This window comes from Dermacentor andersoni, chromosome 8 (assembly GCF_023375885.2).
Source record: "Dermacentor andersoni chromosome 8, qqDerAnde1_hic_scaffold, whole genome shotgun sequence".
In the NCBI taxonomy this organism is placed as follows: domain Eukaryota; kingdom Metazoa; phylum Arthropoda; class Arachnida; order Ixodida; family Ixodidae; genus Dermacentor; species Dermacentor andersoni.
Window position 1 is genome coordinate 57954569 of NC_092821.1, and position 27755 is coordinate 57982323.

General features: G+C 44.5%; 2 long non-coding RNA genes across 5 annotated transcripts; one reads left to right on the forward strand and one right to left on the reverse strand.

Annotated features, from left to right (window-relative positions):
• Nucleotides 1–4468: 4468 nt before the first annotated feature.
• On the reverse strand, nucleotides 4469–5920 carry LOC140219802 (uncharacterized). The gene is made up of 2 exons (XR_011896001.1): nucleotides 5585–5920; nucleotides 4469–4665 (listed from the first exon to the last, which is right to left on the reverse strand). It is a non-coding gene; the product is annotated as an uncharacterized lncRNA (long non-coding RNA).
• LOC126526341 (uncharacterized) lies at nucleotides 4703–27755 on the forward strand. Of its 4 annotated transcripts, none has more exons than XR_011896000.1 (4): nucleotides 4703–5390; nucleotides 19308–19349; nucleotides 25887–25939; nucleotides 27643–27755. It is a non-coding gene; the product is annotated as an uncharacterized lncRNA (long non-coding RNA). The 4 variants fall into 4 exon arrangements; XR_011895999.1 differs by lacking the exon at nucleotides 25887–25939 and having other exon boundaries at nucleotides 4703–5246; nucleotides 5349–5390; XR_011895998.1 differs by lacking the exon at nucleotides 25887–25939.

Sequence of the window (27755 nt, forward strand, 5' to 3'; positions counted from 1 at the left end):
TGATGGCCATCTGCTGAAAGACCAAAATTTATAACCTTTTTTCTTGTGAAAGGCAGAACCGCTGATTTGGCATATCTCCATGCCCCGTTGTCTAAAATGATCACCTCTCGCGTTCAAAGCTACCTGCAGCCGATAATTGACAATTTCTAGAGACTTATTTGATGTCCATATGCAAATGTCCTCAGCATACATAGATATGTTTATGTCTGCTGGAAGTACTGCTGGTAAACCTGCTATTGCCGCATGGAAGAGAAGTGGACTTAATACACTTCCTTGCGGAACTCCTTTGTTTATGGTGTATGCGTCCCTTTGCCCGTCATTTGTATTTATATTTATCTTTCTGTCTTTCGAGAAGTTAGCGATCCATTTGAGAACTCGGCCATGCACTCCGAGAGTTGAGAGTCCAAGCTGAACGTGAAGGTGACTGACCGAGTCAAACGCCTTCTTAATATCAATAAACACAGCAACAGCAATGTTCCCACAGCTAATCTCGTGGTCAACAAACGTTACCAAGTCAAAGATGCAGTCCATTGTACATCTGCGTTTTCTGAAGCCAGCCATTTGGTCTGGTAGACAACTGCTGCACTATCCACCATTGTAGTCTAATATTGATCATCTTCTCCATCACCTTTGAAACACAGCTCGTTAAACTAACAGGACGGAAGCAGTCAAGAGACAGTGGCGTTTTGCCAGGTTTTAGGAATGGGACTACGTTAGTGATCCTCCAACTCATAGGAACATGTGCTTCCTGCCACATCTTGTTGAAGATGTGTAGGAGAGTGGACGTGCCTGCTGGGCCAAGCTTTTTCAAGGTACAATAAGAGGTGTCGCCAGGACCAGTCGCTGTTCTTTGGCGCGTCTTCGAAAGCGTGCTGCAGTTCTTTTAGAGAGAACAGAATATCCAACTGTGTATGAGGTAAACTGCAAGCATTTTCAATCTGTTGCGGCACCGAAAGATAGATTGATCTTGAATTGATACAGGATTTGCGAAATTTACTAGTGTTGCGCAGAACGTGTTTGCAATTTCGCGCTCAGATATATGCCAAGAGATGTAGCAAGACTTTTGAAAGGACTACGTTGTGGTATCGGATGGCAAAGGGCGTTTATTAATCCCCAAATTTTCGGCAAGGTTGTGACGGGGGTAAGTGACGTACAGAACTCACGCCACCGTTGCTCTCCCAGTTTTTGCATGTCCCGGTTAGATTTTCTGTGTGCAGATTGACTTTCTTGATAATCTTCAAGCCGTTCGGAACGACGAAACCGACGCTCTGCTCTCCGTCGAACGGCTCGGAGTCGTTCATAGTATGCGTCCACTCTGTTTTGTCCCTCCGGAACAGTTGTGTACCGCGTAGCCCTGGAGTAATTACTTAGTACCGATGACATGAATGTGTCCAGGTCATTTACTTGGTTCAGTACCGCAGAATTATATTCTCGAAACAGTTGCCAATTAGTAAGTTTAGTTACTCTGGGAGATCTTGCCGGATGCATAAGGGGATGCGCTATGAAGATTGGGTAGTGGTTAATATGCCGTGTCTCATAATCTGTGCCCCATCTCATATCGCGCGTAAGGTCAGGAGAGGCTATAGTAAGATCAAGACAACTAGCGTAATTTAGCCTCTTAAAAAGGAGATCGATCCATCATTGAGCACATCAAGGCCGCATGAGTCTATAGCCTTTTCTAAAGACCTGCTTCTAGAATAAGTGGGGCTACTGCCCCAGGTAACGTTATGCGCATTGAAGTCACCGCAGAATAGGACTGGTCCTTGAATCCTTTGAAAGAAATGCAAGAAAGTTGACTCAGTAATGGGCGATGCTGGTTGCCTGTAAACGCAAACAATGGTCACTAGCAGCTTTTTAAACTGAACTTTACAGGGAATGAACTCAGGCACATCAGAGTCCGAGGAGAAGAGAAGACAGGAAGGTAGATCACGTCTGACACTTAACTTAGCTCGGCTAGGGTTCGGATTCGTGAAGATGAATATATTACGTAGTTCGAAAGACGGAAATTATGTTCTACACCGGCTTCGTTGAGACACACAACGAGAAACCTGTATTGCGAAACAAGCTTTCTGAAGTCTGCACTCTTAGATCGAATACCATTTGCACTCGATTGAAATACATTTGTGTTTCGAAAGCAGTTATCCATCTGGCGAGCCATTGTAGTACCAGCGGTTCTAACGAAAGAACAGCGCTCACCTCTGGAAGGTTGTTTGCCATAGGAAACGCCCGCAGAATTGCTTTTAACGCAACAAAGAGCATAGACATCACCATATGCTGCTGAGATGATTCCGCTTCACGTGAGACATGCGCAGCAGCTTGTGTTCTCAAAGGGATGAATGCCTGCAGAGACATGTTGGCGGTCGACAACACTTGGCTCTCTTTCCTGCTTGGTTTGCCTTTCATCTCCTGTAAACCATTAGCCACCATCGCATACGTTTTCTTGCGCTCTGCTGATTGTAACGGAGGAGCTTCTTTCACTTGTTTGACAGCATCTAAGTTCAGAGGAGGCGAGCCTTGCTTCGGGGTCCGACCATGTAATATTTCTTGTCTCTTGAGTAATGAAGCCGCTTTATGCTTGGGACATCTAGCGTATGAAGTAGTGTGGTCTCCGTTGCAGTTGGCGCACTTGGCCTAATTTCTAGAGGTGCAGGCTTTATAATCATGCGCTCCCGCACAGATCTTGCATCGCAACTGGCTACGGCAGGACTTAGCAACGTGGCCAAATCGCTGGCAATTGTAGCACCGAGTTGCAGGTTCTAAATATTCTTCGACTGGATGACTCGTGAATCCAAGTAGGACGCGTGTTGGCAATGGTTTGTAAGGCAAGAATTGTAGGATGACGCTCTGAAGTGCATGTGGTTCCACTGTTCAATCTTTTCGCCGGGGCCATTTGGTCTGCCTCTTAACGGAAATGACGCCGCAATCTTGTAGGTACTCAAGTAGTAGGTACTCAATTTTTCGTGCACGATGGTGGCACGTATGGTTCCACTGCAAGGCCAGCAACATGAATTAACTCAAATAGTCTCGTAGCTAGAGGCAGCGAGAGAAGACACATTGACGGAAAAGTTACCTTCCCTCATTACACGAAATGATTGTACCTTCTCTCTTGCCGTGGCAATAATCTCACTGGACAACTTGTTTGGATTGACTTTCCAAAACGACGCTTCCGGGTCGGTAAGCTTGAAAATCGCTGGTATTCCCGCTTGGCGTGATTTCTTGTACGTCACCGTGGTGAAAGATGTCTTGCGCTTCCATGTCGGCGGTTTCAACTATTGTGGCATCGCTGTACGGCTCATGATCGTCACTACGTGCGCTCTTGGGAGAGTTCGCCTCGAGGTCAGCATCCGTTGTTGCCCTTGGGTTGAAGTGGTCACTGCCAGCCGGTTGCACAGCGGGCGCTTGTTGTACTGCGGTAGCATTCATCTCTCCACTTGCATCAGGCAAGCGCTGGGAAGAACGGGGTCCCTTCTTTGTCAACACCTTCGGTTGCCGTGGAAGCCGCTGGTACGGCTTGGAGGCCAAAAAGTCCTCCTGCCTGGTGAGGCGGGACATCGTCGACCGAATTTTGGCTAGTGAGTGTTGAGGTCAAGCGAGGAAACTCACAAATTAATGCGAAAAAGTGGGTCCCTGAGGAGCTCACGTCCGCTGGTGGCACACATCGTCGTCTTCTCTCTGAGCTGTGTTGTCTTTTCTACGTTCTTGTTCGTCTCGAGTGCACTAAACTTTTCCTTAAAGCCTAGATTTTGCTGAAAACAGAATGCAGATTAATCACAAAGTGAACATATGTGTTGGTGTTTACAACAGCACGCGTTTCAAGCAAGTTTTCTTGTTTTCGTTATAATAATAGAAATAATAATAATCCCGTTGATCGCACTTCGTTCTATTTAATTTGGTGGAATTAAAATGAAACATGGCATATTTCCAGTAGAGTAGCAGACGACAGTGGGGGGGGGGGGGGGGGATCAGTATAGCGAAAGGGGGCCTGCATGCTAATCCGGCCCTGCCTATGAACGTCGATTCGCACGCATGGGACGATCCCCTGGACATGCAAGGATGATCCACAGGCTTACATATGCCCTAGGGGCGTTCGAATGTCCCGTTTTGAGTATCTGCAGTTGGACATCTGTAGGACGTTGGTGGTCCAATGGGTCATCTTCAAACAACCTGTGGGCGTCCGAATATCCGATTTTGATGTACGACGGATGTTTTTTAGATGTGCTTTTCTTTTGCGTCGGACGATCCTGCAAACATCCGTAGTACATCATTTGGACTTCTGTGGACATCCGACGGACGTTAAAATATCCGTTGTAGGATTACATTTGCACGTTCACTAGAGATCTGTGGTCCAATGGGAATTTACATGTTTTTCCGTTTGTGCTTCGCAAGACCGAAAACTACATACGTGAAAATACACACAGCAGGTACATGCTGCACGAAGAACAAGAAAAACACTTGTTCACCGAAGACAGACAGACAAAGAACTTTAATTACAAGGTCCCGAGAAGCTTTGCCCTAGGGCAGAGCTGCGGGCCGCTCCCACGTGGGGACGGGTAGGCCGAGCCTAACCGCCGCATCGTCGGCTCTCTGCACAGCCCAGGTTTGACGTGAAAGTTCTGAGCTCTGGATGGCAGAGCTCCATTCTTCTTCTGTGATGCGATTGGGTCCCTGTAACGAGGGGCATCGCCAGAGCATGCGTGTGAGATTGCTAACAGCCCCACAGTCGGGGCAAGTAGAGCTAAAAGCCTCTGGAGTGATAAGTGTACAATAACACGGTAGAATGAAAGCCAGCACTGCGGCCCAATGCACGTGCAACCATCGAGCGGCACTAAAAAACAAAACAAAATGAAGTAAAGAAGAGAAAGAAAGGCATCTATTCCTAAGGCACAAATACATGTCATATGCAATTATAAACACCGTTTGACCGGTCAGAAAGCATATATCAGCGCGCAAAGTAGCACGAATGACGCGTCTCAGAAGTATTGCCAGCAGTTTCCAACGGCGCGACCTTGTGCAGCCCGATCGCAGCGCCGCCACAGTATTTTTGGTCGTCGCGTGTCTCACTGCAAAGCATGCGCCGCCCAGCCGCTTTGCCCCACTCAACAGTAATTTAGTACACGAAACATTCACGTCCTCCGTGCATCTTCTGAACTTGTCTTCTCTGCGCTAATATCGTTGAAGCTGCACTATTAAGAAAGATTTAGCTTCCGAGCATTTCTCACAGCACGATGAACCAGCACCTACAACAGGCGAGGCGTTCAGTCTACGTTGCGGAAAGTGGCGCCGTGTTTGATCGCAGTTTGTGCGCGTGAATATCGGGCGCGAGTCTGATACCCTACATTTGCTCGCAGGTTGACGAAACTTTGCACCATGAAAGGAGTGAGAAAGCTGCGGTAAGTCGTTCGTCTATACCTAGCGTTATCTACCGAAAGATTTGAGCACGTAGTGACACTTTAGGGACTGATCGTTCCATGTACTGCGGCCTCGGGTGCATCCATATATCGTGTATCGTCTGGATTCTATCATTTTCTTTCCGTACTTTCGATCGCCTACGTGTGCAACCGCACGCGCTGGTGAAGTATCTTACACCAACCACCTTGCTCTTCAGCCTGTCGTGCTTTCACTCGTGTGATCTGCGGATGGGCGGGCAGGGACGCGCGTGCCAGCTGCGCTTTGCACCGCCGATCTTGTTTTCCTTGCTCGTTGGTGCCGAACACAACGCGACTTCATTTGCAGCGCTCGGAAGTATCTTCTCATTCGATGAATGTCAGCTGAAGTGCTTTGTTCAATGAGTTACGCGCTTAATTTTGTTTGATTGCAATAAGATAGAATGCTGGGCAAGTTGGTGTGCGTTCATGATTGGTAGCGCAAAAGGAGACACACACGCAGGAGGAGTGACACGACGCATGCGCTTACAGACAGCTCTTCCACAGAACACCTATACAAACTTAGAGAAGGGAAACTGTACCTTCCACAGTGCTACGGAAATAAACGTAGCGGTGGCGTCGTGAACTAAAGTATGTGACCACGGGTGGCGCTGTACAACAGGAAACAAAAGAGTAAAAGAGTAAATTCACAATGTCAAGAGCATCTTTGGTTATCAGGTACAATGAGTGGGAAAGAAACTTGGCTTGGAGTTACGTATTTGTGGACCGGAATAAATTGCACAGAGAAGAATAAAGAGTTAGTGGAATGCATAAGCGCTGATATTAGGGGTTTCGGGAATGGTGCTGAGATAGTCCTATTAGGTGACATGAATGCCCACATACAGGATTTAGATGGCTATACCGACAATAACGGGAAGTCAATGCTAGACCTTTGCGAGCAACATAACCTCGTGATCGTGAATACAGGGCCTAAGTGTGAAGGACAGATCACGTGGGAAGTGGGAAACCGGCAATCGACCATTGATTACTGTCTGATGACAGAAGGAATTCATGATAAGTTGAGAGAAATGGTCATCGATGAGGAAGGGTTTAGCAGCATAGGGAGTGACCATAAACGCATCATTTTGAAAATGGGATATGTAGTTGGGAAAGAGAGCAACGAAAGCAAAATGGCCAGTCCAAATTTGAACGCTGAACAAATAGCAAAAATAGTCACTAGAGTGGAGGAAGAAATTGGCAAGTCGCCAAGTAAGGGGTGGGAATATGGTGAGCTTCTAAGTGTAGTAACGACAGAAATGCGGAAAGAGAAACAACATGTTCATTGGAAAGGAAAAAAGAAACCGAAAAGCTGGTGGAACAAGGAGATACGAGAAGCCATCGCCGAACGACAGAAAGCATCTCGAGAGCACAGGCAGGCAAAGAAGGCGCAGTTGCCACAGGATGAAGTAACCAGTAAATGGGAAATGTACCGGGAGAAAAAGTCTATGGTTCAAATACTGGTGCAAGCAAAATTAAAAGGTGAAAGTGAACGTTGGTTGTCAGAAATACGTGAGAAAAAGAAGGCCGCACCTAGAATATTTTGGAATCACATAAAATTATTAGGCAGGAAGGCAACAACAATACAACAACATATCCTAGACGAAGATGAAAACAGACTGGAAGGAGAAGCAGCAATAAATTACATCCAAAAAGTAACAGCCGAATCTTTCCAAGGCAAGGACAAGGTTGCATTTGAGAAAAAAAAAGAGCATGAAAGAGACCCAAGGGGGAAAGGAGCTAGTGCTTACAAATTTAAACTGGAAGAAAGCGGAAGAGAAAATTCCTAAGCGCACAGCCACAGGGCTAGACGAGGTTCCCGTTAGGCTGATAAATGAACTGGGACCAAAAAGTAAGGAAGCTCTCGTGAAAGCAGTTGAAAAAACTTTAAAAGATAGACGAATACCAGACAGTTGGCGACAAAGCAGAATGAATTTAATTTATAAAGGTAAGGGGGAGCAAGACAGAATTCACTCGTATAGACCGTTGACCATTACATCGGTAATATACAGGCTAGCAATGCAGGCAATCAAATTAAAGCTTCAAGCATGGGCAGAAAATAATGGCATTTTGGGAGAGCTTCAGAATGGCTTTAGAATAGGTAGGCGTTTGGATGATAACTTGTTTGTTCTTACTCAGTGTATTGAAATATCAAAAGCAGAAAGCAGACCGTTGTATGTGGCCTTTTTGGACATTACAGGAGCATACGACAACGTAGACCGCAGCATTTTGTGGGATATTCTGGAAGGGGAAGGCTTAGGTAACGATTGTATACAGCTTTTGAGAGAGATTTACCTAGAAAATACTGTTTGCGTTGAATGGGAAGGGATGAGGAGCGCGGAGAAAGTTCATATCAACAAGGGACTGAGGCAGGGGTGCCCTTTATCCCCGCTGCTGTTTATGATGTACATGGTGAGGATGGAGAGGGCGCTAGAAGGAAGTAATATCGGGTTTAATCTCTCATACAAACAGGCAGGTACAGTAATAGAGCAGCAACTCCCAGGTTTATTTTATGCGGACGACATTGTGTTGCTCGCAAATAAGCAAAGTGATTTGCAACGTCTGGCTAATATCTGTGGACAGGAAGGCAACAATTTAGGTTTGAAATTTAGTGTTAGAAAATCAGGTGTTATTGTATTCAATGAAAACAGTGAACAGACAGTGGAGATACAGGGCCAAGAAATACCTCGGGTAACAGAATATAAATACCTTGGTATATGGATAAACGAAGGCAACAGATATATGGAAACACAGGAAAAAACCATAACAGTCAAGGGGAAGAGAAATGCAGCCATAATGAAGCACAGAGCGCTATGGGGATACAATAGGTACGAGATCCTCCGAGGTATGTGGAAAGGGGTAATGGTTCCAGGACTTACTTTTGGAAATGCGGTTGTTTGCTTTAAATCAGGGGTACAATCAGGACTCGACGGGAACCAAAGGTCAGTGGGTCGCCTCGCATTGGGCGCGCACGGGAAGACTACAAATGAAGCTGTGCAAGGGGATATGGGCTGGACTAGTTTTGAAGTGAGGGAAGCTCGCAGTAAAATTGAGTATGAAGAACGGCTGAGGAATATGGAGGAAAGTGAATGGGCTGGGAGAGTGTTCAGGTATCGGTACAGGCAAAACATTGATTCACAGTGGAGGAAAAGAACTAGGAAGCTTACCAGCAAGTATGTGGCCTGTGGGGTGGGCAACACAGTAACAAAGGTCAAACGGAAAGTCAGAGAGGCTGAATTAATCTCATGGGTGGCGGCAATGGAAAAGAAACCTGCCATGAGTAACTACTTAGGGGGAAAAAACGAAATTAGGAAAGAAACCATTTATGATAACTCAAAGGGAAGCTCATTACTTTTCGAAGCGAGATCGGGATGCCTTAGAACACGCACCTATAAAGCGAGATATAAGAAGGAAGAAGAAGCATGTGCTTGCTGCGGTAAAGCTAGGGAAACGACGGAGCATATTTTATTAGAATGTGAAGACGTCTATCCAGCGGTCGATTTAGGCACTGGCCTCCTTGAAGCCCTTGGGTTCAGCGGGAGCAGTGGTAAAGCAAACAGGTCCGCAATAGACATCAGTAAGAGGCGATTGGAGGATTGGTGGAAGAAAAGTAGGGAAACGACAAAAGACGGAGACGTACAAAAGCACAGTTCGCAATAGGGTATCAGAAAATTTGGACGTGGTAGTTCATAGTGAGGTTTTTTTGTTTTTTCATTGGTTAACCTGGGTAGGATATTAAGCAGCATAGTAGCAAGAGCTTGGTGGCGCAAGCCACCGCCCCGTTCCAAAGGGGACGCTCATAACATCCATTCATCCATCCGGAAACGGGGTTTTGCACACGCTTCACCAGGTTTGCACACGCTTTACCAGGTGTTCTGTGGCTTTACTGGGTTTCTGGCTGCTGCGCCTCGATCGTGCTCCCGCCAGTTTAGTTGCTGTGTAGCAAACGTAGCGCCTACATTATGTTGGCGCTACGCTTGCCACACAGCAATAAACTGGCGGGAGCACGATCGAGGCGCAGCAGAATACATGTAGCGCTGAGTCATATCGAGTTAAGGCACACTCTGAACTGACTTTTAAGGGCATCCCGAGCGGTTTTTTCGTTTATTACGCCGCCGTTACGCCGAGTTGTGCCGCCGCGCTCCAGCTGTTGCATTTCGTGTAGGGCTACTGACAGAATGCGGTTTCCAGGTGGCACGATGGCCTCGACTGGAATAAACGCACACGACACCAAAGATTGAGTAAGCCTGAAAATATTTTATTTGCATTTTACAAGTACAACAAAAAGCACACGTCTACGCATCCACACAAACACGGTTACATAGTCAAGAACATAGTAAAGAAATGGCTCATTAATAAGGGTAGCACAAACGCACAAGAAAGAAGACCTAAGCTACAAAACGTACGGTCGGCTCCTAAGTATATTAATTTCCCTGTCACCGCGTGTCACTTTTATACAGCATCTTTACAGCACTACCAGGCCGGGTAGTTTGGCGGAAAGAACGCAACAGCTTATACGGCCATCAGCTGCCTCTTCCTTACGGGTGTCATAATTATCCTAATCTCCGCATCAACGTCGTACAAGTTCGCATACAGGTATCTGTATCTGAACCACATGTGCCAGCTTAATACACGTGTAGTGAAATTATGATAACCACTGCGTCTTATCAAACGTATTGGTTTTGCAAATGCGCATTACAGCTGACGGAACGACATACTGTAAGTGAAGCACAAGAGAACAAGGACAAAAGGAGGATACACCACTTGAAGAAATGAAGAATTAGTAGGCATACAGCAAACAAGCGATGACGGAGAACACACAATGATGCATCGGGTGTTCTGCGACATCGGTTTGCGTACTTACGGTGTTATGGAGATCAACGGCATAAAAACGTACCTTCAAGCGTACTCCCTCAACCTCCGCCGCATTCATTATGATAGTCAACGCCTAAACAAAATGAGGCACTACTCTTTGCCAAGAGTAGACCTTCTTACAGCAAGTCTATGTAATGACTCGCAGACGAAACCAGCATGCTTTCGAAAATGTTTTACCGCCGTAGTATTCGAACGCCAACGGCCAGGAAACACATCGATACCAATAGGCTGTCGGCTGTCGGTGGTTAATCGAGCACAAAAACCTTGACGCTATGACTAAAAAGCAGCTTCAACAATCAAATTAAAAGAAAATCAACTGCCTATTTGCCTGAGGTAAAAAAGCATCCTTAGACACCTCGATTGTGCATGTCAATGGTTTGTGTAAATTAAAAAATTCAGCACGTTCAGCGCCCCTAGCAGAGAAAGCACAAATTAAACTATTCGACCAAATTACAGTAGCTCCACTTGCGCGCTTATGCTGAAACACGCCTCGATTGATTTTTCGCCCTCTGTGGCCATTTGTTGAACTTGAGAGTGTGCGGGGCCTGGCTCTTTGGTCATTCCAGCGACGCAGGCGGCACCACGCAGCCCTCCTCCGAAGCAGTCACCCGGTGTTAGAAATCTGCGACGCACTTCGGCGGTTCCGTCTGGCGGTAGGCATGGACGCGCCGATAAGGGGAAGAAAATGGAATAGTAATCATATGTGCATTTGTGCAGCGTGCCGCAGTTCTCAAACGGTGCCGTAGCGAGTGTTCACTGCTACGGTATCATTAAAATGTACTTCAAGGCAGGCGTAACAACCTGAGGCACTGGAACCAGTTACGAAGCTTGTACTACATTTGCATGACACTGAATCGCGTACAGAGGTGATACCACTTGTCTACGGTGATCGAGCCTAGCTCTGCGCAAGGAAGAAACCAATTTTAAGGGAGGTACCACGTTATGAAGAAACAACTCGAAATGCAAGTGGAAAAACGTGAAACTCATGCAGGCACAAGTACTTCGTCCTTAGTGAAACAGCTACGCTAAAGTTCAGTTCATTTGCTCTGCCATACGCTGCTCGAGGCTCTGGACGAGCGTGACCACCCCTGTAGGTTATGAGCTTGCTAAATGTTTGTATTATACAGCCATTCGTATTTTAGATTATATTTCGAAACACAGGAGCGAGCACAGTGAACACAGAGTGAACACAGGAGCGCTTGATAACTACTAACGTCTGTTACCGGTATGTGCTTGCGTTTACTAAGTGTTTGCGAGAACCCAAATACCATGTTTACTCGCATAATGATTGCACCCCTGAATTTTGTCGTCAAAATTCGATTTTTTTATCTCCCGTGTATTGATCGCACCACAAACTTGCCGCAGCAATATGTTGTGTGCCAAGTCTAGCTAATAATGACTGCACTTACCATCTGTCGAATGCTATGCGAACGGCTCTTCAAGACAAACCAAGCACTCTGCACGCACCAAACATTCTTAAGTAGATGCCTCACTCCATTACTTTCATCACTGTCTGCACTTCCATGGCAAAGGAGGTACAACCAAACTTGCCTTTGTTATTTGTCGGCATCATAATGGTTTTGGTCAACAACATCATAAAGGGCGTCTTTCAATTCTACTCGTCTGCACTCGTGGGCACGCAACAAATCGCGAGCGGCAATGATAGTAGCCGCATTAACACTGATACTTTAGAAGTGTAGCCTATTCATACGCTGGCGGCTTGCTCCACAAGCCGCCATTTTCGTTTTGGTGTCCCGCACCAACTTGGGACACCCACATGCGACACCCGCAGCAACCGCGGGATGAAATAAAATGTTTTTCTTTTCGCGAGAAATTTAACCCGTGTAATGATCGCACCCCTGAATTTGCATCAATTTTTCTGACAAAAAAGTGCGATCATTATGCGAGTAAATACGGTATATGGTTTCATCCCCGGGGGCATTTTCAAGGCCATAGTGACCTACTGACCTTTACAGAGCCTGTACCTTCATGTACTGCAGTGTTAATGTAGTATGGCGGGCCCTTGATTGCACTCGTCTGCAGGCAGAGCGATTAGACGCTGACCTCAGTGTCTCTAATGGAATAGTAAGCTATTGGGCTAGTTGGTTTGGCATGATTTTTGCAAAGGGGAGCGCAGAAGAGTTGGGGAAAAAGGAGACGTGGGCAGGAAAGACGCTCACCTGCAACTAAGTACATTTTCGGAGACAAAACGATTTCACGCATCCTCAAAAAGATCGGAAAGAAATGCAGCGTTGACCTCGCCTTCACAGCTCTTCTCAAGCTCTCTCGGTTGTGCGCCCTTGCAAAACGGTCATAAGAAGAACAAGACCTGTGGAAAGAAACACATGAAACCGCTCGCCTCCTGGGTCACCGAAATGAAATATAAGATACCACTCGATTGTGGTATAGTTTACATTGGGTAGCCGGGGCACTGTCTAAATGACAGGCTAAGAGAGAACATTCTTCGTTTTAAAGGCCCTGAGCAACTCCGCGCACCTTCTTGCGAACTGCAGGGATTGTGTCTGTAAACCCCCTTTTCGATAGAGTTGAGATAAAAAGCAGATCCAAAGGCAGTCTCGAAAGGGAAATCCTTGAGGCAGGTCAGATTCACATTCATGCTTACCTTTGTATTGGTACCCTCTCAATTCATCTGATGGATAAGGAATTTAGGTTCTTCGCCCTTGGCTGAAGTTTCTACGCCCCCCTCCTCTGTCACTCTTTCCCTGCCCCCTCCAAAGGTTTTTTTTTTAATGACTTCTGTCAGGCCACTTGTACGTGCCATTGTTGCTATCACCTACACTATAGCTGTTATTATTGATGTAGTGATGCATGCCCCGTTGTTAGGCAAATTTTATATATATAGAAAGTGTAAAAATTTTTTTTTTTTACAATTCTTGATGACAGGGCGTGCGCAATAACGTTCCTGGTGGTTTGTCTCTGAATATATATTTAGCCGCAAGTGAGCGTCTTTCCCGTCCCCGTCTCCTTTTTCTGCAACGCTTCTGTGCTCCCCTTTGCAAAAATCGTCTCTAATGAACTTGATGCCGCAGCATATGAAGAGACTTGCATTGAATGTAGCTTCGCTTTCATTTACACACCTTTGCGTCTCTTTAGTGAGAGAGAAAGCATGGTTTGCAGCTAAACTAGAGGGCCTGACGTGCTTTGCTGCTTGAGATGCACACGCTTGCGAGATTGCCTTATCACCATCTCGGCAGCCATTTTGGCCTACCGTCACGCCACCTATAGTCGCTGGAATGACTAAATTATCCACACACACACACTCACGCACACACGAAAAAAGTCTAAATGTGTATACCCCCCCCCCCAAACAAAAAAGGCCACACGTATACTGCGCACGTGCATAGTAGGATCCTGCATGCTGTTCATGGCTTCACAGAATTATTTATTTATTTATTTATTTATCTATCTATAATACTCTCGGGGCCCACAGGGTATTGTAGAGAGGAGTAGGAAAACATGGTATGATTGTGGCACACTTTCTTAAAGTTGGTACTGTTGGTGATACAGGGATGAACACAGTGAGGTGTTCTGTTGTGTACTGGTGCGCGGAACGAAGGAGTTGCGGTAAGCACTCGAGCAGCAAATCGGCGCTCTAACCTTGGACTGATGGTCAACACGTGAAAAAATTTACAGGACGCTTACACTTCACCTTTAAGAGTGGAACGCTATAGCGTTCAAGGACCCCTTACTTCTTTTCATGCTTCCCGGCAACTGCAGCTTGTGTAACCATCACGTTTACGTGAAACGCTGGCTGCAAACGCTATGCACGAAGACGAGCTTTCTGGTGGAAACGTGGCCTCTTGCGTGGGTCGATCTCCTATTATTGTTTCACACTTTTAATATTTCACTCTGAGAAGAGCTAACATAAAGGAAATGCACTGTCGGTGTTTCTTTCTTTTTCATTACATTTGTTTGTAGGCTGCTGTTCTCAATATTCCGAGGAATAACTTTGTAAAGAATGAAAGACAAGGTATGAGCAGCTTTGGTGGTATAGAAGTGGTTGTGCATGCGTGGTTCTGAATTCGCTTCGAAATTCTTTTTGCCGAGGTGACGCCAGACAGCGGATTCTCTGCGACACGGGCTCCTTAACGCAGTCGCATTATTATAAGCTGGACGAAGTGGAAGTTGGCTCATAAAGTTGGGATTTGTATTAAATTTTATTAAATAAACATAGACATGAATTCTTGCACCACAAGTTGAGATCAGAAGACAAGGGTTGCATTCACGGAGGAGACACTAGCATGACGAGACTGATTGGACTCAAGAATCTTTGTCTCAAGAATGGAATCCAGAAAGTACTATCTCACAGTGAAGCATGAGTCAAAGTTGGTAAGCTCGCTATGCACAAGTGATAAAGAGGGCTGGTTTACACACCTGCTATTTTGTGAGATGAAATATGCTTGTGCAATCTCGTGTGCAAACTGATCGCAATGGCACGATGGCTGTAGAAAACTTTTGTATCTGAAAATTTTGTGCTGCAGCCACACTCTTGGAAATGAGCAGAAAGACTGAAATTCAGTGTTCCTTTTAATTCTTGTGCATCCTGGGCCACTCATTGAAGCAGCAAACAGTTTGTTGTAAGTGCTGCCACAGTTCAGAGGTATATCGTAGGCGTTACTCTGTTTGGACAAGAAGAACCGGCTGGTGTATGTCATATGTTTGAATGCTTTATTTAGACAATACATTGTCTGGGATGTAGAGGCTAAAGGCAGATGCAACTGCCTGACAAAGGCCCCCCTACCCGTACCTTGCTCAGGGGGTGGAACATCAAGAAAAGGAACAAAGTGTATGCGGCAAGCAATCAAGTATACAAAAAAAAGTAAGATTGTTACACTTTATACATAATATGTCACCAGTAATGCGCAAGAACAAGGAAATATTTAAACCAGTGTATAATACTGATCAGTGTTACAAAACATTATATAGGAAATAGGAGAAAAAAATGTAAGAGATAAAACAACTAAAATAAAAAGCTATCGAGACTGCAAGGACTGTTAAGTACCATTAGGAGCTTAGCAAAAGATAATTCCTAACCTTTTTTTTTTAGACTAAGCAGACCTGCATTGCTGAATCATATTAGCGATGCCTCGATTATTGTATAGGCAATGAGGTACTAGGTAGGCGAGTGCCTGAGTACCATATTTGGTTCTAAACATAGGTGTTCCAAGTAGGTTATGCCTAAGGTGTTATTGTGAGTTGTCGGATGACGAAGATGTGGACAGGGTATTTGGGTCATGCAGAATTTCGCTATGTGTGTATTGGAATAGATGATCTATTGTAAGTATGTTTAGCTTGGAAAAGTATGGTGCAGTGTGGTCACTTCGTTTAAGGTTCTATATGCAACGCACAGCTCTTTTTTGTAGGATTACCATAATTAATCGTATCTAGGCCAACCCTGATTCTAAGCCGACCCGCTAAAGTCCGAAGCCAACAAAAAATATATATTACCTCGAATGTAGGCCAAACAAAAAAAGCGAGGACAGCGTTCTCAAAATGCAAACAGCATTTATTGAATCTGAACGTGCAGAGCTCATTCAACGTTGTCGTCGCTGCTAGACTTGTCGCTGTGTTCCTTGTCACTGTCACCCAAACAGTGCACTATCTTCGGTATCGTCAAGCACATTAGATATGCTGCACTTTTTAAAGGCACACACGATCAAAATACCTGGGATGTCGTCCCATGCTACAGTTACCCAGCCCGCCAGCTGTGATAGCGATGCACGTTTGATGCGGCCCATTGCCGTTAGCATGGGGTCTTCGTCAGTCAACCAGTCTGTGTAATATTTCAGCAGATGATCCTTGAAAGGTTTGTTGATGCAGACATCAAGTGGCTGCAACTGGCCTGTTATGCTGCCCGGTATGACAGCGAGGTCCGTGTTCGTATGGGCGAGCGCAGCCTTCACGTTGTTGGTCAAGTGCCCACAGTAAGAGTCGACGACAGGGAGCGCACACCGATACGGCCAACACAACACAGGTCAAAATGGCGACCTCGCTTTTGCACGGTTGGCTACTGCCACGGCTAGTAGTGGCTGCGATACTGACTTTTCTAGATGGCGCTAGCTATGCACCATATTTAGCAGTTTCAATCAAAAACTAGTGCGTTTTTTAAAATCCCCGAATCTAAGCCGACCCTAGAGCTCGGAATATGATTATTTGGAAAAAACTATCGGCCTAGATTCGAATAAATACAGTATTAACCTATCTAAATTTGTCTTAGTAGTTGTACCCCAGATTAGTAGACAGTAGTGTGTATGTGAATGAACAAGGGCATGGTATAACTAGTTTTAACTACTTTTGCATCAAGCTTCTGTTATTATACAATATAGGAATTGACCTGCACATATTTGCATGTTATATGAAGAACTCATGTGGTTTCCAGTAGTTGCCCGTTTCCTTCCGACTGCTTACTGCGGTACACACCTTGCTCAGTGTGTTCTTGGCTGTGAACACCATCTGGATGCCAAGCCCAGAAGCAACCTTCTTCAAGTTGTATGAAATGCAGTGCATGTAAAAAAGCGGCACCACTGACGACCTGTCACCTTCTCTTGCTTATCTTCAAAGATACTTTCAGTTGTTTTGCCAACTTCTCAGAGGTGGATTCCAAAACATGTTTTGGAATCCAGTTTTGGAAAACCATGCTACTTGGAACGCAACCTTCTTGGGATTTATTTATAAGTGATTACTGACAAGATACTATCCACCAGGATTGTTCTGAGAATTTGTGAAATGATTTTCACTGCTGAAACTTTATTTATTTATTTATTTAAGATACCTTACAGGCCCATTTAAGGGCATTGGGTAAGGGAGGACACAAAGTATTTCAACAGGAGTAAACAATATAAATATCCATACAGGCAGTCACAAGATAAGTAAAGCAAAGTTCAAAAAATGTTTGTCTAGGCTAAGCTTTAGACAGCGTAAACATAGTAATATACTCATACACACAAAAAATACAAATACACAAGTGTGAAAAACAGGGAAGGAAAGCAAGTCAATAACATCCTTATACCATGTTTCTACAGGAAGCTTTGCGATTCTTCGCGAAAGGCGTCACGATTTGTTAAGCACGCAATGTTATCAGGAAGACTGTTCCATACGGTTATCGCATGTGGCAGTGCTGATGCGTTAAATGACTGTGTATTGCCGAATATGCGCATGAAACTGGCTATTCTTAAGGCGACGTGACGTACGCGCTGGTACTTCAAGCAGCAACACATGAGGTCGATTACCATGAACCATGGTAATCGAGAATGGAAAAGGCAGAGAAGACTTATCGTGCAATGAGTTTCAAGTGGCTGGAGCGAAATATCTGCTTTAATCTTAGTTACGCTGCAAGTTGTGTCATAGTTGCTTGTGATGAAGCGCGATGTTCTGTTTTGAATTGATTCTAGCATATCAACTAAATAATTTTGATGTGGTGACCATTCTGATGGTGCAAATTCTAACTGTGGGCGAACAAATGTCTGATATGCTAATTTACGAAGTGTAGCAGGGGAATTACACAAGTTCAGTCGAATATAACCCAGAGTTTTTGAAGCTCTTGCGCAGATAGCTGTTATGTGAGTACTCCAGGAAAGATGACTTGTAAGTTCAATGCCAAGGTACTTGTAGGACGATGTCGGAGGTATGGCGGTGTTATTTAGGACGTAAGAAAAGCGAGTTTGAATGTTTCCTCGAGAAGGACATAACTTTACATTTGTCTGAGTTCAGGGTCATCTACCATGTACTGCACCAGGAACTGACAAGGTTAAGGTCGTTCTGCAGTACTAAATGGTCATCAGATGTTTTTATCGTGCGGTATAAAATGCAATCGTCTGCGAAAAGCCTTATGTGCGATGATATGTTGTGTAGAAAGTCATTGATGAAAATTAAGAAAAGAAGAGGACCAAGGACACTGCCTTGCGGTACGCCAGAAGTAACGTCATAAATAAGCGATGAGTGGTTACTAACAACAGTGAACTGTTGCCGCAAGGAGAAAAAGTTTCGGAGCCAAGATAAAGTTAATGAATCCAGTCAAAGCGTGGATATTTTTGAGATGAGGTGACAATGAGCGACATGATCAAATGCTTTCTAAAAATCTAAGAATACACAGTCAGTCTGTTGTTTGTTATTCATGCTGGAGTGTAATTCTGTTGTAAATTCGAGCAACTGAGTTTCACAAGATAAGCCTTTTCTGAATCCATGCTGGTTAGAATGAAAAAGAAGTCGTTTGATTCTAAATGGCGGTAGATATGCAATGCTATGATATGTTGCAGTAGTTTACAGCAGATGCATGTTAATGAGCTGGGACGGTAATTTCGTGGAGAGTACTTGTTATCCCCCTTGAATACAGGGATAACCTTTGCAATTTTCCAGTCCAGGGGGAGTTCGCCAGATGACAAGGATTTCCTAAAAATATGACACAAAATTTGGCTTGAAAAAAATAAATAATCAAATTATCAAATTAACAAAATTTTATATTTAAAGACGTTTTTCGTTTCAAGTACAAGTTCGTTATATCGAGGTTCCCTTGTAAACCAATTCCAGGACGCGGAACTGCACTTGAATGTATTTAAATTTATTGATGTTGCTGTAGTCTTCAAACTTTTACTCGTGACTGTACATGGAGCAAGCCAAACAGTCATGCGCATTGTCAGTGCTGAAGTGTGGGTGTCAGCTGTCCCAGTAAATGTTTCATTGGAGAGCATTTTTGGCACATCCGAGACAAGGCTTGATCGCAGAACACCTATGATACGTAGAGAAGGGAAACTTTACCTTCCACAGTGCAACGGAAATAGTAGTAGTGGTGACGTGGTGAACTAACCTATGAGACCGAGAGATGGTGCTGGCAGAATCAAAACTAATATCATCATTACGTAGTGAGCAATATGGTCCGTGGGGTGGGTCGCATTGCTTGCTGGCTGGTTTTGGCCATTTTGTTGCTGCTGTTGGAGTGGTATTTGTGGATACGGTACTGTAACATTAATACAGATATCTTTATTATGTCGCCAGGTGACCTAGAGGCCTCTACTGGCAAAAAAACTCTTCAAACAAGTAAGCTTACATTGTTCTTTGTCAATGGGGAATGAAGCGGTACGTGCCCCCAAATTTCGTACCGGTCAGGTGGACCTAATGCTGTCAGTCACTGAGCTTACAACGTACAGAAACACAGATAGCGATCTGTTTAATGGTATTGAAAGGTGAAATCAAACAAAGTTGTCTCATTGTATTCATCAAAGCAAGGAACGTTATGGAGACAAGCAGGCTTACAAGGACTTCTGGAAATATTCTGTGAACAAACATATAAACAAGCCTAATTCTCAGAGACTCGTGGAAGACTCGATTTACGGTTTCACGTTGAAAAACAAGAAATCTTGGTCTATTTCTTCAAACAAGGCAAAGCGGTTGCGAGGAGATGAACACTTAAATCGAGTAACAGAGGTAAACAAGGGAAGCCTCAGCCTGGAGCCAACACATCAACAAGTAAATGTATTTTTGAGGACTGAGATGAAAACAAGTTCCCACACTGAGGCTCCCTTGCTCATCCACTGTTGATTGGCTGAATGTTAAGCCAAACCTAATATTCTGTGAGTAAACTTTAAAAGCTTTCTGGGAACACACTAACCTCAAGTTGGTCATCTGCTGTTTGAAGAGAAAAAAAAAAAATTCTTTTTAGTAATTTCTCGTGTCTGTAAAATGTGGAGAAGGCTGTTTGTGTGAGCTAGCCTTTTATAGCATCTGTTATCTTACTGTGCAGGGCTAGATTAGTTATTAATTTCATGCTAACTGTTCATGAAAAATGCAAGAGTGGCTGCTAGAGATTCAGTCACGATGGAGTGTCATTTCCTCAATATTGCATTGAGTGCTTTTGATCATTTTAAGATTCCTTGCATTTTCGTGTAACAAATTATCGTTGTAAGGGAACGTGATACTTGGTCATATTGCCCGCCAAGCTGACTTGCAAAGAGCAAATGACAGAGTTTATGCATTTGCAAGCGTAAGCTGAATTGCTACCGTGCTTCTGTTCTGGTTGTCATGGCTATAATGACTAGGAAAGAAACAAGTCGGGAGTCAACATGTTACTTCTCGGTTTGTCATAAAACGCCCTTAAAAGCAAGTAAGTTTGTATGTCAGATTTTAGCATTCCCTATCGAAATGATACAAAACTGTAGACTGCTGCTTCCTGATACGGCTCACACTCCTTGATGTGGTACACTTGCAAATATTTCATGGTGAGGCACATAGTTCAAGAGAACCTGTACTTGTTAAGGTGACTGTTGAGCTTAGCGTGGACAGCCTGCAGACCAATAATCTCTCTTTTGTCCACCTTCCTGAAAAGAGAAATGATGAAGCCATGACAAACACGCAAGCAAAAAATAGTGAAGCAAAAGTTAATCACTACAATAAGTGAACAAATCACAGTTCTAGGTGAAGTGTTCAGAAGCATACCTTGCAAGGATTCTGGCCCTTCATGTCACTTCCAGTGGTGACACATTCAATGTTCACTAGTACGTTCAGAGTCCAAAGGGGTGAACAAATGTGAGCAGCGTCTTGGAGGCAGGAGTTGAAAGAAAGAAGAGCCTCAATTACTATGGTGGTAGTGTGGGTGAGTTTGTGATTCATGCATGACTAAGAACAGTGCATAAGATGCTCCAGGACAGATAAGCACACACACACACACCACTGTTTTGCGTGTGCATTTCTTTCAATATTGTCCTTGTGCGGGCTGTGCTTAGTCAAGCCTGGATTAGATCATTGTTTCTGCGAGGTACTAGTAATAAACGCAGTCATTTCACTATGTCTCAAATGCAGTCTAACTATATCAATGGAAGTACCTTTGCCACTAATGTGTAGTGAATTTATCGTGGTGTATCATTTATCCAGAAGCAGCCAAAACTATTTATTATTTATGATTTACTCCACGTTAGGAAATTTAGAAACATGAATAAATAAAAGCCTGATTTGAATTGCCTCTGAAGAGCAATAACTATGTTATTGTTGTTTTTCACTGTTAACCCTTTAAATGTTTCGGAGCAGAACTTTTCCCACCAGAATAGCTTCTGCTCTTGCCAGTTCAGGACAAGAAGCGCTCGTCTACGGCTTAGATCGCGTGTCGCCCAACAGATGGAAGCACGTACTTGACAATTTTGTTTTCTCCTGCAGTAGGAGCATGGTTTTTATGTGAAAACATGGCGTCCAGTTGTGGCGACACATGCATAGCTGGCCCGTCAACCTGAAAAAGAAGGTTTTCATCTGAGTTATCTTCTTCCAATGAAAATGACTCGGATACCAATATTTACCTTGTGTCTGGATGTGAAGAAGACAGCTACGCTGCCGAATTCAATCTTTCTGGTGATGATAAGACCATCTCAGAAGTGAACATTGCGAGTGCTCATCAGAGAGTGCAGCTTGATGTTGACAGTTCTGGCGCGAAGCCTCAATTTCCATTTTTGGTCATTGCAGCCAAGACTTTCAATATGATGTCGCCAGATGATTTTTGGTCGTTGCAGCCAAGACTTTCAATATGATGTCGCCAGTTGACCATCTGGAGTACATACAGCAGTTTCTCTACTGTTTTCATTGTGTGGTTTGCATGTTTTATTAGCAGCGGGCAGCTGGTTTCCTTTGTAATGTTCAGAAATAAACTGTAATGTACTATCTGGTGCAAATATTTTTTCAACATCAAGTATAGTTCCTTCTTAGTGCAATACGATTCAACACCAGCAATAAAAAAAATAGGCACATTTGGTTAGGAAATTTTCAGAAAAAGCAACACTTTTAGAGTTCAGAAATGACTACAGGAATCTGTTTTATCCGCCCCGCACACAAAGAAATTCAAAGTTGAAAATGCAAAGCACTGCTTTGTTACTCACCTGTGCACACGCCCAGAAGCTGCAAGGTTAATCTGCTTTTGTAGGTAGTCTTCAAGCAGGCTGTGCTCAGTTCCAGCGATGAATTTTCACGCTGGGTAGCAAATTTCTTTTCAAGCAACACGTCATTATGCAGCCAGGCTTGGCAGATTGCTAATGAAGGAAGCTGTGCAGCCGTTATGCCAGTGAAACGTTGCAGTTTATAAATTCACTGCTTTAAGCATGTTGAATATTGGATGCATAAACTGGTGGAGATATTATTGTTATTTAATTAAAATAAACCTTCGTGATGCTGCTGCTCAAAAGTAATGAGCAGCCCCCTTCGCAAATGCTATTTCCACAGAATTTGCACAGGCTGCAATCGGTACCAATGGGCTGCAGCTTATCGCATGTCAGTGAAGGCTCAAAACCTTTATTCAAGCAATAAAGTACAAACTTTAAATACAGAACTCCAATAAAAACAACTGTCTGCTTATTAAGTAAACAAATGATATGTTATGATATGTTTGTTGGTTATTATGTGGACTTTTATAAATAGAATATTTTGCTGTGTTGAGTGCCCTTAGCAGAAAAAATACTAAGTATATATGACCAAATTACACTAGCTCCACTTATGCGCTTCATGCTTAAGAGCGCTGTGGTGCATTTTTCACCGTCTGTGGCGATCACTGGAATTTGAGAGTGTGTGGGGCCTCACTTGACCATGAACTGGGCTACATTGAATGGGGCATCAGGCTTTTATGTGAGAGGTACTACCAGTTCTTCTAATGGATAAAGGTGACCTCCGGCTTGGTGCTCGGCTCTGTGAAGGGAATTCTTATCTAGAATAATGGTCTGTAGTCCCTTTGGCAGATGTTGTGCATGTTTGCTTCCCAGTCTCTGGGTACACATCTATCTTAAATTTGGGGCGGCTGTACTGAAAATCATCCGCCATTGCATGGGAGGCATTGTAACTGTTAGACTGTAACTGTCCACAGCATACCTACCAGTAAAATAGGTACTAGTACTGAGCTCAGTATGAACTACAACATGCGAGCACATGGCAAAGTGCTCTCCTGAATTGGATAGTTGTGCCGATGGGCTCCATGTTAGTGACTTGAAGGGAGAGGGTTATACTCTTCCTACATCCAGCATCACCCTTTCCTGCAGTTACATGCACAATATTTTGGTCTCATAAAAATTAAAAGAACCGACGGTGGCCACCTTCAGTGTGAGTTCTGCATCAGTCATTGTTCCACGCACTTCAGCCAATGAAATATTGCAGATAAAAGACAGCGAGTTCCCAGCAACATTTATATTGTATATATTGCGATTGCATGGAGAAATAGAGAAGGGGAAACTGTAGGCATTGAGCGGTAATGCAGAAAACTGAGTGACGACACATCGAGGGGCAACAAACCGAGCTTAAAATTCTGAGGTGACGGCAGATTTAATTTCCAGAAACATGAATGACACTCAGATAATGCAAAAAGGGGCCACCACTCTCTTCTGATTCTTTTCAAGAAACAGATTTTGTCCTTAGGCTGAGAAGAGAAAGCGAAAGCAGGCATAAAGGGGCGACATCCAAAACAACAGCGGCATCCTCTCCCTCGGGAGCAGGGCATCAATTGGTGCCACTATCCAACCTAAGGCTGAGAGCAATAGTACAAGCATGCTCCTGGCCAGGTACCCTGACACTCGTGGCAGCTTCTCCTGCAGCCTCATCTGCCTGTATATCACAAAAGGTCGTGGATGGAGCAGCCGCTGTAGCTTGCGGTAGGCTACGGCTGATAGGCCACCCACCACTAAATGCCACCGATGTACTCCTGCGTGGTATTCAGCCGTAAGAAAGGCAATTGCATCTTGAAGAGAGGCCTGCACTGGCTGTCTCTGGGTGAGCACACCAATTGAAGTACAGCTGCTGCGGGTTCCCCGTGCCTAGCCGAGTCAAGTCATAGGTTGAGCATTCGATGCGGCTGTGGGCGACACTCCCTAACAAAATTCACCGTTACATAGATGTAAAATAAATACATGTGCTCTCTCTGCCCTGGTCTCTGGTCACCATATAGGTACTATCGGGGACAGGACTGCCCAGGACGCGGCTCCAACGGCCGAAGCGGGAGAAAACTATATTGCTGCCCGTCTAGGGATGGTTCGCCTGGTTCAAGATCAAGAATGAGCGCATGCGCATCCTAACTTGCCAGCAAGCATGTACTGGCTGGCGCCTTCACATGAGTTGCTCTTTGCCTTTGGACCTTACGTGAGGTGCCGCTATGACGGCATCGGTTCAAAGCGTCTGCTGCACGTACTGCAGCGCTGGTGACAAAGCACTTGTCATGGCTTTCACCAGCAGGCACAAGCGGGCACCACCAGGCATCCTTTTAACTGCAGCAGTGGCTTAGTGGTAGAGCATCCCCCATGTATGCAAATGGTACTGGGTTCAAATCTCGGTGTTGCAGGAAACCAGCCTATTCTTCAGATGCGCAGAGATGTCCCGTGGCCTGACGCTTGGCCATTGCGGGATATCAACACTTGGAGTAGGCCGTTCTTCCCAAACTAGAGGGCGTCCACGCCTAATAGTTGCTTTGGGATGCGACATGGGAAATTACTACTATGGGAACACCCCAGAAGCCCTTATTTGTGGCCACAGGGTTCACTCAGATTTACGCTGTACAGGCTCCTTCCCTACAAAAGGTCATCTCTAAAGAAAGGCAAGCGTAACGAAGAGGGATTGTTGCACTCATTTGAATAATGTGTGGTAGCACGATTTTAAAGTTGCAGCTGAAACTGCCACTCGACCACAGCACCACAACTAATGCCCAGTCACGGATACTGGATAAAAACACGCGTCATGTTTTCATTGAGCAGCTCTTATTGGACTGACTGGACAAGAAAGTTTTGCCTTTTCCTTTCCTGTTCTTTGCAGCAGCCACCATTCCCATTGAGATACTCTTGGTATATATTAGGTATACACTGTATTTTCCAGACTGTAGTGTGCACCCAGTGTACAGACCACAGCAACCAATATAGCTCTTAAATAAATAGTTTTCTTTTAGATAGCCTGCACCTGCTGTATAGTCCACAGGGACTACTAACCGGTATACAGCAGAGAAGCAAGCTTTGGCCAAGCTGGTGTCCTGCACAACCGTGCCTCCTCCCATGCTGGAATTTTCCTTAGATGTTCCAGGAAAGCAGCGCACATCCATACACCTTTTTCATTGACATCAAAGGTTTTTGCCACTGCTCGATTGGGCTTTAGTTCTTGTGCTCTCTCGACGACACTGATCTTGAATGATGCTGTGAAGGCTTTGCATCTTTTTGCTGTCGTCACAAGTGTTCTATCTTTTGCGCATAAATCCGTGGCACATTTTGTACTGAGATTTCGTGCGTGTGCTCACAAGTCAAAGTACTCAAAAGCAGCCACTTTACAGATTGTGAGCAGCATTCACTTGCGCATCACAAGCTGCCTTTATGGGCTGTAAATATTGCTCGGGTGCAGCGACACTGATTATGCAGCCGATTTCTCTGTGTTTTAGCACGAGAAAAATTTGTCGGCACAGTGTGTACTTGTTTTCTACATATATGCTTCCAACCATTATAAAAGAAATCTTGTATATTCCCCACTCCGTCAAATTTTAACCTTTAGACTTGCATAATTTGCAAACTATGGTCCAGAAAGTACAGCATATATTCTTTGCATTTTTGTGGACTGCAGGTTCATTAATATTCTTTTTTTCTGTAGCTCTTGCCTGCTGCTATGGTATTGAAATTCAATGCACAGCTTGTATCGCACTGGTAAGAGAAAGGTAGTTTCTGTTATTTCACATAAATTTTTGTGCAAGTTGCTGGACGACCTTAAAAAAGACACGGTCACAACTCTGTCAGTGTTTGTGCATGCGTAAATAATCAAGGTGCAGCAGCTGCATAATTGTTCAAAGAAAATGCATTATTGCTCTGTACGATAAAAACGAAATAATTACACTGGCAAAATGCGAACATAAAAAGGAAGCGAGTGCTGCATCTCGGAAAGAGTGGTGGCTGCTGCAAAGAAGAGCAAACGAGAGAGAGAGACGAATCGTAAGTCTCGTCCAGTCCCATCTTGGCCGCGCCATGAAAGCCCTTCGATGGCAAACTCGCTGAAATGGTCAATGCTCGCACTTCAACATTCCCAATGCATGCGACTGTTCTGATTCAGTCTAAAGCGAAGAGAGAAAGGGACACCGCACCATTTTCTGGTGATGCTAAGTGCAGGGCTGCCTCGTCCTGCGCTGAAGCAACACCGAGCATGCGTCTGCTCTTCTTTCCCAGCCATGGCTCCACATGGCGATCGATACGAGTGCATGCATATGGAGCCCCTGCTCCCTATCTTGCAGGTAATCTACAGTGGGCTGAGCAAGTGGAGATGGCTTGTTACTTTGTGTGGGCTGTGTTCTCGGGTGCCTAGTGTTAGAGGTCAGATAATCTCAAGTTTCTGTGACACGGTAAAGCCAGAGGCAGCGTGAAAGGTTGCCTCCCCCCTACTGCCGTTCTTTACCACGCCAGCATTGTGGCAGCGCGTGTACACAGTCGTTGAGTGAGATCTGTTAGCCTATGTTCGCATGACTCCACGCTTGTTGATTTAATTGATGAAACAGCGCAGAATGTGATGTTGCAAACATTGCAAGTGGACTCCCCCCCCCTGCTTCGTGCCAAATGACAAATGCATACGCTGAGTAGACGTGGTACACTTAACATGTTTCTCAGGTGGCAGGTTCCTGATATTAATGCTATTTGTGCCTTTCCTGCAATTTGTTTTTAGCCATAGCCAACTGCCAGGCTTGAGGACGGAGTTGTGAGGGCTGCGGTTATAACCATGAACTTACTGCAGCTTGCAAACGACAGGTGGAGCTCTGCTTAATAGTTATTTTATGTTCTGTCAGTAACGTTCAGATCACATTTCTTAATCTACCTCATCTAACAGTATGGTTAAATACATTGTACGTCTTTAGCTTCACTAATGAGGTAATGTGGGGCATCAGAACGAGTTATTGCACTCTACCTGGTGCAGCACCTCTCGGGGCTGAGTAAAGTGGTGAACTTTTTCAATGCCTTATTGAAGACTTTCAAAATGCCGGTTGTAGCACGATTGCTGGTAGCCGGAAATGCCACAAGTTGCATTGCATCAATTTCAAGTGTATATCGCCATTAGTCGCGTTTCAATGACCTCCCGTGGCCTCACAGTGGCCTCTCACAAACCTCTTCGATCTAATTCTCTTTAAACATGAATAGCAGACTTAAGGGGTCAGTTTCATGGCAATGAAGCGGCTCTGTTAGCAAAGTATTGAAACAGCATAGGAATAGTTTGTATGTGAATGTATGTTTGTATTGTCTTTAAACGCCGCCATGCTCCATGATATCAGTTTGAGTACAGTGCGGTTAAATATCCCTTATATTTGGGTTCCCTCATGGCTCGTTATTATTGAACTGAGGTAAGTAATGGCATTATCTTTTTGTTGCAGTGTCCAGCTGTGGCCAGAGGGCAAACTTCGTGAACAGCAGCCGTGCTGTCCAGCTTTTGCCCAGAATCTCCAACAAGCGAGACGAAAAGGAAACGTGGTTCTGCCACTATGAC